Here is a 12913-nt window from a genome sequence, read left to right as displayed (position 1 = left end):
TAGCCCCACCGGGGAACTACCTTGTGACCAAATTTCATTTACCAAGGTCAAACCAATGACGTTACAGGTCTGGTCAAAGGTCGGATTTTCACCGTTCAAAGGCATTTCAAGAAATGTGTTGTGAAATAGAGTAAATTAGTAAGTTATTGAAAACCATCGATGGTACATTGTTCGTCAAACACATACTTCGCTATCTGAGGTCACTGATACCAGGTCAGGTCACAGAGGTCAGGTCACTGGGGGTCACCTGGGGGTCACAATATGAAAGTGTCGTGTGATACATGTTTTATGGTCCATTTTACATGACAAATGCGATTATATGGGTCAGGCAGCCTTTGGGGCCAGCTTAAGTCACGTTTTGGTGAAGGTCAGGTCAACGTCAGGTCAAATTAGGAAAAATTACAAAGTTGATATTTTTGCATAAGATGGGTACGTATCGATTCGATGCAGCTCGTCACGGGGAGTCTAATGGTGGTCTTTGCTTACGTCTTTGTTTCTTGCTCTACGTGGTCTAAAATTGCCAAAAATTGAGTTTGAAAATTTAACATCATCATTTTTGAACAGTTTTTTTCGCTATAACTTGGCCAAAAAAACAAGATATTGATCTGAAATTTGGTATGTAAATAAAAGACGGTAGGTATTATCACATATATTCCGGTTTTTTCGAAACTCAAAAGAACTTCTTGGATTTTTTGGCAAATATATCCAAAAAATTGCTGTTTTGATTTTTGAGGGTCAAAACTCAAAAATTTAAAAAATCCTAGATGGCAGTTTTGTAGCCCTGTCAATTCTACACCTTTTATGTTTTTTAATCATTTTTCTGTATCTTCAAAGCTGTAGGCCTGACAGCTTTTCTCGCGAAGGTCTTTTTTTTCGGTCGAAAATGGCAGAACATGACGTCATTCTGACGTCATTTGTGGCCAACCAATCATAGCCTCTGGAAAATTTTTGGTCACAATGTGTAACATTGATGCCCGGAGGGGTCCTGAAAGTTTGGTGGCGATATCTCCAGCCGTTTAGGAGATATCGACGGAAAAAGACAGGGGGCCGTTTCGCCCCCCCCCCCTACGGGGCGCGGGTTAACCTCGCCCGCACATGCCATTTTCCCATCCGACCTAGCCCTCGCCCATGTAGGGGGGGGGGGGTTGGTGCAACCCCCCTGATGTTTTTCTTAGCTACACGCCGAACCGTTTCAAATAGCCTGCTCAAATTTTCAGTACCCTTTGGGGCATCCTTTGCGCAACTTTTGGTAAAAAAAGATTGTCAAGGTCATGTCAGGTCACGGAGTTATGACGTCATAAAGGGAACAACCTCCGGCCAGATTTACGCTAATTGGAGATTGCTTCACATTGGTATAAATGCCGACTGACCTGACACACTGATGGATTGTTTTAGAATCACAACTGGCTGATTTGACATTAGCACAATGTCCGTTGATATTTTGAAGGTTACTAAAGGTCAAGGTAAGGTCAGTGACCTCGGTTGACCTGTAATGACTTCTTGCACTTGTAATGCCTTTTCGGGGTATTTTGATGCCCTGAATTCGAATTTGCTATCCATTTCAGGCATCGTCGGTTGTTTCTTGTAGTTCAGTTTGGGTCAGGGTCAGGTCAGTGACGTCACACGCCTGACGTGACCCAATGCACAAATGACCTTGCAGACTTCCGATGCTCCCAACGCATCATTTTTAGAGTTATGACATCGAAATATACACCAAACGATAGAGAATTGATCAAGGATCACGATAGTGAAGGTTTCAAGTCGATATCTCTTACCGTTTTGCCGCAATCGGCGCGGAAATCTGAAAAAGTTCGATTTTTTTTCCGAAAATTTGACCTTTGACCGGTCATAAGTAGGTCAAATGTTGACCTAGGACCAAAAATATGCCACCAATCGCGAGATCTCGTTGAGAGCAATCCGATGGTCTTTTCCGCTAAGCTCTACGACGCTCCGTTTTCAAACGCCAGGGGGGGTCGCACCAACCCCCCCCCCCCTGCATGGGCGAAGGTGGCAAAACACCGTTTACGGGCGAGGGCTAGAACGCACATGAGGGGGGGGGGTTGCCACCCCCGCGCTATTTCGTTCCTGTTGGAGATAGAGCTTCGCGGTAAAGACCAAAAAGATTCCTTGGGAAGAGACGAATCCAATGATACCCAGTTTACCTTCTCAGGTCAGTCATTGAACTTCCAGGACAGGTCAAACTAAAAAATGTTGCTGTTTTGGGTCACCGTTGGATATCAAGTGCACTGCTTAACATATACCGATGACGATGCCGTTTTCTGGTGCCAAGCCAGCTAGAACCTCTTTGTCACACTACCCGACCAGATTTTTGCTGCTGAGGTCATTTCAGGTCAAGTTACGTCTAGGTCAATGATATGTGTTTGTATGTCTGTGTGTGTCTGTGTGTATACTGATGTGTGCACCGAGTGTTTATGTGTCCATATTACATGAAATCATGATCTGAGAAGCTTTTACCAAAAATGCAGTCAAAAAACTTCACGAAAAGTAAATTCAGCTTGCCTAAAACGCAATTATTTTAGATGACCTAGGTTGACCTTGACCCTGACCTTGACAACTGTACATCGTCGAACAACATGATCCATGATAGGTGGGAGTGAGACTGGCAAAAAAGGCCGAAATCAAGGTGTCAAAAGCTCACAAGGCCCATAGCCAACGCAAGATGTTGAGAATTGGTCATTTGGGTCATGACATGACCTGAAAAACAAGGTCATATCTCCGAAACCAAAAACCACAGAAACGTGAAATTTTCAGTGGCCTTCAAGAAAGGATGGAGGAGCAGCTATACGAAAAATCAGGCTTCTAGCTCTAAAAATGTTTAGTGCAGAGCAGAAAGACTACCTGGGGGGATGGCAACCCCCCCCCCCCATGTGCGGGCGAGGGTTAAGTGATAAATGACGTCACGCAAGATCAACAAAGCAAAAGAGAAGCATCAGACCTTGCAAGGAGCGCATAAAATCACGATTCCGTGAGCTTGAGAATTTGAGATAGTTGCAGATCATTTCCGGACCAAACTAGCAATTTTCATATTACCCTGACTTTTAATGGTGAGAGACCGACCTGATCTCAGGTGATCCTTCAGAAAACCCGAGATATAATTTATACAAGTTGTGGAGACCTCTCGATGATACTATAAGGTCCTGTAAGTTTCATCTCCCTATGAATGCTCTGCACTGAGGGTGTTGCGAAGTTGGAACATTTTAGGACTGTGCACAGGTTCATTTATGACGTTATAGATCAGTGACCTGACTTGACTTGAAAATGCGGTTGGCAAAAAAAAAAAATCTGACTTGAATCAAAGGCCAGGCACGTTAATTTCAGCGCTTTATCGCCTGCGTACTCCTAGCTAACGTAAAAAAAAACTTAAGGGGGCGGTATCCGCCCCCTTTCCCCTCAGCCGCGAGGGTCAACAAAACGGTGAGGTGCTATGCGTGCAGCTACTCATGCATTAGCTTTTTATTGTTGTCCATTTTTAGGCCTGAACTTCACGGAGAATATCCAGGACACGGAGTTGGGTGGCCTGAGAAGACGAAATGTAACATCTTGCTGAGCGAAAAAAATGGCATTGCGATAACAGCCACAGGTAATCGGGTATATCAATATGCTTACATTGCATCGATGTTTTCTTGACTCGTTTGCTTTATGTGCGTTGACGCCTCGCAGAAAAATTATTTGCCTTTTCGCTGTTGCCGCCCCCCCCCCCCCAGTAGGGACGTTTTTGCCCTGACTGGGGGGGTGGGAGGCCGGTGACTGCGGGGGTTTGGCTACCCCCCCCCCTCCAGTTAACATGCTAGACAAGGCCTTGCTGGCAGTGGTGTAGACTACCAAAAGGATGTGGCCATGAACTACTTAGACTTTAACCCTCGCCGGCCGAGGGGGGGGGGGGCGGGTGCCGCCCCCCCCCCATAGGGTTTTTTCGCGATAGCTCCGAACACGCTGGCGATAGAGAGCTGAAACTTGGCATACCTGACCTTTGATCCAAGCCGGATCTTTTGACACCAACCGCATTTTTGGGTCAGGTCAGGTCACTGACCTATGACGTCATAAGTGAACCTCTGCACGGTCTTCAGATGTCGCAACTTCGCAACGCCCTCACTGCCAGAGGAGATGTCACAGGGAAATGAAACTTGCAGGATCTAGTATCCATTATGAGTCCCACAACTTGTATATCTCGGATTTTTCCTAAAGGTCATATGAGGTCAGGTCATTTTCGTGACCTCACCATTATAAGTCAATGGGGAAAAATTCAAACTGCTATTCTGGCGCCGGGGACGATCTCAAACTATCTCAAGCACACAGAATCGTGATTTGATGCACTCCTTGCAAGAATAGATGCGTCACTTTTGCAATGTTGACCTTGCGTGACGTCATTTATGACGTCATCAAGGTCAAATTAGTTTTTCGTCAATAACTCTTGATCAAATTGAGCTAGCGAGTCGGGAAAGGCACCAATGGACTCAGAAAGGCCTGCCGAATCGAATGATATGCGACATGACCTCTTTCGACCAACTTCGTGAGCTGGGGGTGCTGACCTGACCTTGACCTGAGGTCAACACCCCAAGTTGACCTGACCCGGACAAAAAGTATATCATTCGACGCGCCTGAGCGAGGCGAACACGATGCTGCCAAAATCGGCGCTCTGCGGCCGTTTTTTGCGAAGTTATTCACCAAAAACTGAACCGTACCCTGGGGCACTTGACCTGACCTCAGAGGTCACCGGTTGATCTAGGACCTTAAAATCGGGTACCAATCTCTGCGTCTCGTAACGGCGCACACGCTCGTTTTTTCCGCGACGCGCTAGCTCCACCAGGGGCGAAACGGCGAGGGGGGGGGTCGTACCCGCCTCCCCCCCCCCCTCGGCCGGCGCGTATGTAAAAAACCAATAGGTCCGGCGAGGGTTAAGAGACACAATTTTATACAGAACACTTTATTCACAAACGTATATGAAAAGATATGAAGAGCTGATCATTTTGGTACTTGTTCCCTCACGCCCCCCCCCCTCCCCCGGACCTGACGGCTGACTGGGGCCATCAGTGCACATTTACAGAATATCGCAGAATATCGTCGAAATGCATACATTTCATAACAGTCACCTTTTGTCACAAAACGAGTGGTCATGTCATCCCAACCCTCAGGCCTCAGCACACCCGATCACACATCTCACAGCGACAAGGCACCACCAATATTGCACTCGCAGACCATCCTATTGCTGTGCCATTCAAGTGACGAGTGACGCATGGATCATGTGCCAATATCGGATACTATTGCACAGTTAACACCAGTAGTCACGACACTGTGTCCACGGCTGCCGTTCATCATTTCACAGCGCAACATTTTTTTTTTCATGCCGAGTGGAGAGTGCCGGTGAAAGCCACATTGTACCTACCTATGGACTATGGACATTGGGCAGCCACGGAATATAGGTAAGTCTAATTTCAGAACAGTAACAAATTGGCAAGGGGAACAACAAGGTAACGCGAACTAGCAATAATCAGGTTCAAAGACCTGCCGCCGATTTCATAGTGTAAAATACAGCCGGTGCTTTTCATACATTTGGTCGATAGCAGCCCTGCTCCTGTTGGTTTAATTGGTGGCGCCACCTGAGTGGCCCACCGGGAACCGATCGTTCAGCGGCCAGCCGCCTGAAGGCGCTGTTTGTGGCATGTGCACAAGCTTATCACAGATGGTATGAGGTGCAGCCCGGCAGGAGTGCGGCACCACTTTCTGTTCTGTGTCTTACCATCATGCTCTGTCAGTCACTGATCATTGTTAACCTCACAGCGTGTTTGCCATCTGCCTGCATGACAAACTTTCTGTTGTGTGTCCCTCAGGTGTGTTGGCGATTGCCAAGGCGAAGGCGTCATTGCTAAATGCAGCAGTATTTACTTGGAGGCAATGACTGAGGTGTATTTAGGTTGAACGGTTGAATTAGGGTATTTAGGTTGAACTTATGCGTTGTTAATGGCGCCCGCGGTTCGCATTTAATCCCCCACCCTTCCTTTGATGCCACACGTCAGCAGTTAAACTTGCACCTCTAGCTGAGTCGGGCGAGTGCCGATGTGGCAGCTGGCCGCGGTCACGTGACCGAGCGTGACCCTTGTGCGGGCCAAGTGGAGGGCGTTGTTTTGTGCCCAGCGTGCTGAGGGGCGGACGTGTGAGCTGGAGCTGCGCGAACTGTAAGTGGATCCTGTATTTGAATTATACTTTGTTCTTTCTTGATATTGCTATAAACATGCTGATCGATTCATTAACCCGCGCCGTGCTGGGGGGGGGGCGTTTTTACGCCCCCCCCTCAGGTTTTTCGCGAATATCTCCAAAACGGCGGCGCGCAGCGCCGCCGTTTTTGGTACACGTGTTCCTACATCATTTCCGCACATGTTGTGAAAATTTCAGACCTAGGCCGTTCAAGGTCAGGTCACCAGGTCACGTCAAGTGACCTTACCTCAGAAAAAGTTCAAAGGCTCGCTATAGCTACACCGACTGAACGATCACTTTGAAACTTTCAGCGATTGATATGAGTAACAGTATGTATAAAATGTATATCTCGGATTTTTGATATCTGTGACCTAAGGTCAGGTCAATTTTGCGACCTCTCCATTATAAGTCAATGGGAGAAAATTGAAATGCGCCTCTTTTGGACGAATATCGTTCAAAACGCTCTCAAACATCGGTTCATAGGTAAACATGACACACTGAATAGGAAAAATGCACCAGTGACCCCTCTGTGTGCCCCTGAGGTCATCTCAGGTCATGATTGGTCGCCAGCAGTTTTTTGGCTATAACTTTTGATAGAGACGTGCTAGAGCGGTGAAAACACGTCAGATGTGTTCAGCTCGACGATACGGATCGACTGATATGCAACATGACCCTTTTCGGTCAGGTCATGACCTTGACCTGAGGTCAAATTTTCAAAATGACCTTTCAAGGTCAACGAATAGTTCATTCGACGCGTCTCGACGAGAGGAACACGATGCTGGCAAAAGTAATGTCATGGCGCTTATGAGTCAAAAGTTATTGACGAAAAAACGTTTTTCGTAAAAACGGCTATTTTTGGAGTTTTTGCCCTCTGGAGGCTAAACCGTTGACCTGAGGTCAAATCTGAGAACATTACTCAGAAAGGTCTGTAAAAGGGCTATCGAATGCGCTTTTCCGCGGCGCTGTAGCTCTATCGGTTCCCGAGATAGCCGTTGGCAGTTTCCAAAATGTTGAAATAGTCAACATTTTACCTTTGGTGACCTCTGGTGACCTGACCTTTGACCTGACCCAAAAAATGACCGAAGTGTTTTCGTCCTTATTTTTGACGCTCTTTCGATTGCCGCTTACCGCGTGTCGCTACGTGGCCCAGGAGCCGAGTTAGACGGGGGGGGGCGTGAAAACGCCCCCCCCCCCCCAGCACTCGGCGGAAAGTTCAGGCCACCAGCACGGCGCGGGTTAACGTAATATAGCTGTTTGTTCGAGTTTGATTTATGTACGTGTTTACTTTCGCTAGGCAGAGTGAGCACCGCGGAGTCGGGCTGCTCGTGAGTCCGGGGATGTTTGGCGGCCGAGCTGTGGCTGTGGGTTCCCCCGTGACGGACCGTGTGGACGGAGCGATCTTCGTGATGAGATCGACTTGTTGAGCGCCGGAGACGTGAACAGCCGGTATGTTAAACGTTGCGTCTGAATTACTGTACGAAATTGCCCGAATTGCTAAGTGTTAATTAATCGAGTAAATGATAGCGCTAATAGTAACTTTGGTTCTAGACTTGCAGCAATATTTATTTCATGTTATGTTCAGTGCACGGGTCACAATACGTCGTTTTGTTCGGACATGTCGGTTGTGGACGTGATTGTGTACTGACCGGTGCATTGTCTGTGTGTTTGTGTCCGGGCAGTAACGGACAGTTTCGGACTGCCAGTCGAGAGCTGATGCAGACGAATAGAGGTCCAGTTGACGGCACAGCGTGTGTGACTACGAGGGCGCTCGGTTTGGCCCACGGCTGAGGCCGTGGCGGCTACATGCGTCTTGCACTTAGTTCCCCAGAGCGGATTGTTTGTTTGCCTCTTATATTTTGCATTGATTTGAGGATGTGTTACCTTCCGCTATGTAGGATGTGTTCCGCTTCCGCTTCCCTTCCGCTCAATGGAGCTCTGGCGGACGAGAAGATGTACGATTTGCTGGTAAGAATTCCCTAATCTTAAAGGTTCATCCTATACCCCCGTATTTTGCCCGCTGCCAGTCATGGTATCACGGACCAACAGTACCACCGTTCACATAGCATGATTGATCAAATTTTAAGCTATGCATGCATGCAATCGTGGAAATGATTACGACCTAACGAGTGACGCCCGTTGCCGGTGTCCCCAGTCAACTATTCTGGTATGCGAGGAAAACACGTTTTTTTTTTTTTCCTCTACAGCAGAGAGGTTTTGCATAATGCTTGAGCGTTAGCACAGTAAAGACGGAAGCTAACGAATCTTTGCGTCTCACGTTCGCAGTAGGATCACCTCAAAGGCTGGTACTCAGCAGCGAGCTTTCGACACCAAGCCGTGCCTTTTGTAATGCGGGAGGTGTACGGAGGAGAACTTGGCAGCCAACTGCCCCTCACCGGAAAAAGTAAAAACGTGAATGTGATGCGGCCGCGAGCCTGCATCTCTACTGGCCGCCCACTGTGCCCAAGGGACCGCCGGCACTGGCGGGAGCGGCAGTTTGAGCTGAAATGCCGCAACGGAAAGGTCGTGTAGAAAAGACCTTCGGACGTATGATAAATATTAGGTAAATCAAAACCATATTGCAGGTTCGGAAATGAGAATGGTCCAAGAGGGGTCATTCTTGGCGATAGCGCCTACCCAAACCTACCTTGGCTCCTGACGCCGGTAGGACAGCCGACAGATGACGACAGGGTAAGGTGAGTCAGAACTCCCACGTTAGTTGTTGCATTTCAGAGATAAAAAAAATCACTAAGCACGGTTATGCAATATGTAGGCATGACCCAGCCCCCCCCCCCCACACACACACACACCCACGGACGGCTCGAAGTGTCGTAGATTCACTCTCACTCTCGAAGCCAGCCGCGTTAATTCAAGGTTGTATGAAATTGTACGCTTTCTGTCACCGCCCACTCCCAAACTCGTGTGACGGTGGAGAATCTTTCCAACACGGTTAAGATGAGATTCCCGTGCATCGACGGCAAACAGGCGCGACTCGCCAAGATCGCGAGCGCCGCGACCCTCATTGCATGGTCCAGTCTTATCAATGATACACAGGGAATATGTGGCACTACTCGCCGACGCTGAGTCACAAAAGAGGCTAATAAATGCAAAAAGGGATGTCTCATTGCCCAGTACAACCATTACCAGACCCATCGTGCTCGTCTCGTGTCCGTCTCATAGGGCGGCGAAGGCGGCCCGGCTACCGTCGCTACAGTGAGAAACACAATTTAGAGCTTGGCCGAGAGTCGAAAGTTGGCTATTGAAAACACTGGTGTTAGAAAACAGTGGTGTTAGAAAATAGTGGAACAGTGCTGCTACTTTAAAATGCTCTTTTAGCGAATCGGGCATTAGGCATATTGGGTATTCCGAAGATCCGCGTTCCGATCGGCACTTACGCATAATGCCCACATACCGGTAATGCAATACCGTTTTTCCTAAGGCAAAACAAAGCAGTTCGGATATCCTTGTACGTAACACGCATACATACCCCCAATGGGGAAACAAATACCCCCAATGGGGCAATGGGGAAACACCAAATCGTCTGGATTTACGTCAAAACGACCACATAGAACTAAGACAAGCTCAAACTTGTGTCGGGAGGTCATTGATGTTGACTGGTGTCCTAATGGCTGGTGTACTGAGCGTCATAAGTCACGTGACGGCATCAGAGGTCACCAGGTTTTTTGGCAATAACTTCTGATTGAAACAAGATACAGAATCCAGAACAAGTTCATTATGTTCGTCTTATCAAGACGAACCGAATGCTATGCAGCATGACCTATTTGGGTCAGGTCATGACCTTGACCTGAGGTCAAACTTGCAACTTGACCTTTCGAGGTCATCTTATATATCATTCGACGCACCTTGATGAGAGGAATGCTATGGTGATCGAAGTATTGTCCTAGCTTCGCTAGATCAGAAATTATGCCTGAAAAAAACTAATTTCGTCAATATTAGTTATTTTTATCAATTTTTGAACCCTGGAGGCTAAACCGTTGACCTGAGGTCAAATCTGACGACATACCTACTCCAGATTGAGAGGCAAATGGGCTATCGTTTGCTTTTTCCGCGCCCCTCTACCTCTTGTCGTTCTCTAGTTAGAGCGTCTGAAGCGGAAAATTATCGAAATCCGGGAAAATCGGAAATATTTTCACTTTGGTAACCTCTGGCGACCTGACTTTTGACCTGACCCCAAAAATGACCGAAATACTTGCTCCCATAAACATTGAAGTTTCGCTGCCCCCACCCCACCCCTTTCGTGAGGTTCATACGCCCATGGAGATTTTTACCAGGGCTGCGGAGTCGGAGTCGGAGTCGGAGTCGGAGTCGGTCGGAGTCGACAGTTGTGACCGGAGTCGGAGTCAAAGTCGGAGTCGATTTTAGAAACCCGAGCCGGAGTCGGAGTCGGAGTCACCGAAAATCTGTCGACTCCGCAGCCCTGCTAGGCCTGCGGAGTCGGAGTCGGGAGTTGGAGTCGGTCGGAGTCGACAATTCTGCCCGGAGTCGGAGTCGGAGTCGGAGCTGGTTTTTGAAAGCCGGAGTCGGAGTCGGAGTCGGAGTCGCCGAAAATCCATCGACTCCGCAGCCCTGATTTTTACGACCGTGATTATGGGACTTGAACGATTGACCTTACGACTCCGACTCCGGAGTCGGATTCGGTAAAATTTCGACGACTCCGACTCCGACTCCGGCCAAAACTGTCGCCACCGACCGACTCCAACTCCGCAGCCCTGATTTCGACCAAGAGGTCTTTTTCAAACAGTTACTTTTTTATTTTCGAGGAAAATGTCATGTTTCTTTATGTCATTTCTTGGATGGTATTTGTCTCATTGCTCATTGGATTTTTTTTTCGCAGAGTACGAGGCCGTGAAGGCCTTAAAGGGACCCTCCCACCTTCAAAAAAGTTAATGAATTGGCATGAAAGTGATGTCGCTCGGTTCAGAAAGAGCGAAAACGAATATCTACCAAATTTCACCGAAAAATATTCACCGGTTTTCAAGATATTAGACTTTTACTTTTGTTTACTTTTTGGATCCCCGCTGTTCCTAGCGACTTTATTTGGAAGCAATAGTTTGGCAGCTGAAAGTGCGGCACTTGTTGCGCGCAAAGCAGCATATACCACCGCGTGCTACGGAACGTTTTAGTCAAACATTTAAAAATCGTTAGATCTGCGCTGACGTCACACATTCAGAGGGGTATTCAAAAGCATTAATAAGCATTAAAAGCATTCAAAAGCAAAAGCATCTGAATCCAAATGCTGCAATTTTGAAATTAAATATTTCCGATTTAAGGCATTTCTCAATGTTGTGAGTGCCGAAAACCGGTAATTGTGAGCCAGGGACCCCATTTTGGCTATCTCAACTCAAATCTAATGTTAAGGTGGGAGGGTCCCTTTAACGGACATCATGAGCATCGAGGTATCTGAGGTGGTCGGCCCGGATGCCACGGCGTCGACAGAGATCGGCGTATATGACGACAGCCGACATCAGCCAGCCGACATCTCGGTGGTAAACAAAGAAGTTTGTAAGTTCGATGGAGCCGGGTGGGCGTGGGCCCTGCTCACGTGGGCCATGGCCCACACCGTGTTCGCCATCAAACTGAAGCCAAGACACCAGGCACTGCTTCTCCTGGTGCAGGACCTTTGCCTAAAAATCAAAGAGAGGCCGCTCCCTGAGCGGGCGGCGAAAGCAGTGGCTTTCCTGGTGAGTGGTGACGCCTGAACACTAGGCAGACGCCGCGCGCACTGACGGCCTGGCAGGCCGAATGGACACCGCTGCACAGGCGGACGCGGTATACTGTAATGTGAAATGCGTTGTGTGTGATGCCGTGGTCTTAGTTGCTCGGATTTCAACGTTTCACTGCACCCCCATGGTGCCACCGTGGCTGACGGCCGCGCAGACAGGTCGCTGCACAGGCGGACGCGGTATACTGTGATGTGAAATGCGTTGTGTGTGATGCCGTGTTCTTAGTTGCTCGGATTTCAACGTTTCACTGCACCCCCATGGTGCCACCGTGGCTGACGGCCGCGCAGACGGGTCGTCGGATGGGCACCGCCGCACAGGTGCAGACGCGGTTGACTCAGATTTGCAACGTTGGCTGTGCTCGTGCCTCATGCATGAAAAGGGATACTTTGTTTTGAGGCTGTGATTGTAGCCCAAATACATTTTCGCAAATGTTTATGCAAGTTTGTAAGCAATCTAGGGTGCGTGAAAGAGGTCGAGGTAATACCAAGAAATGGGATTCTTTTCTTAGGCCAGTGGGTGGTTTTCTCTAAGAAACGATTGGTGAATGGTTTTGTTAAAGCCAGAATAGCGATATTTGTGTAGTTCGTAAACCAAGCCTAAGAACACCGCGCGAGCTTGCACGAGAAGCGTTAATGCCCTCTCGGTCTTTGAGAAGACAGAAAAACGATCTTACGGTAACCCGCGCCGACTTTAGGCATAAGGGTTTTGAAAGAACCCAAGAATTATTTCCGTTCTTTTAATAACCATTCTTATGGAAGAACTCCAGGTTGGCTTAAAATGTGCTGTCATATTTGAATAGGGCAAAAAAGAACCCTATTGGTTCTTGAAGAACGTTTAAGATTTTTGACTGTTTTTCAGTGTAACAAGCTCCCCGATCAGGACTGGATTGCGTCAAATGCATCGTCGATTTCACATACAAACTAGTTATTTTGCAACGACCCTCGGGTCGTTGCAAACTA

The sequence above is a fragment of the Amphibalanus amphitrite genome, unplaced genomic scaffold, assembly GCF_019059575.1.
Source record: "Amphibalanus amphitrite isolate SeventyFive unplaced genomic scaffold, NRLGWU_Aamphi_draft 000370F_arrow, whole genome shotgun sequence".
Classification (NCBI taxonomy): Eukaryota; Metazoa; Arthropoda; class Thecostraca; order Balanomorpha; family Balanidae; genus Amphibalanus; species Amphibalanus amphitrite.
The sequence above is the reverse complement of the archived record's forward strand: the minus strand, read 5'-3'. Positions refer to the sequence as shown.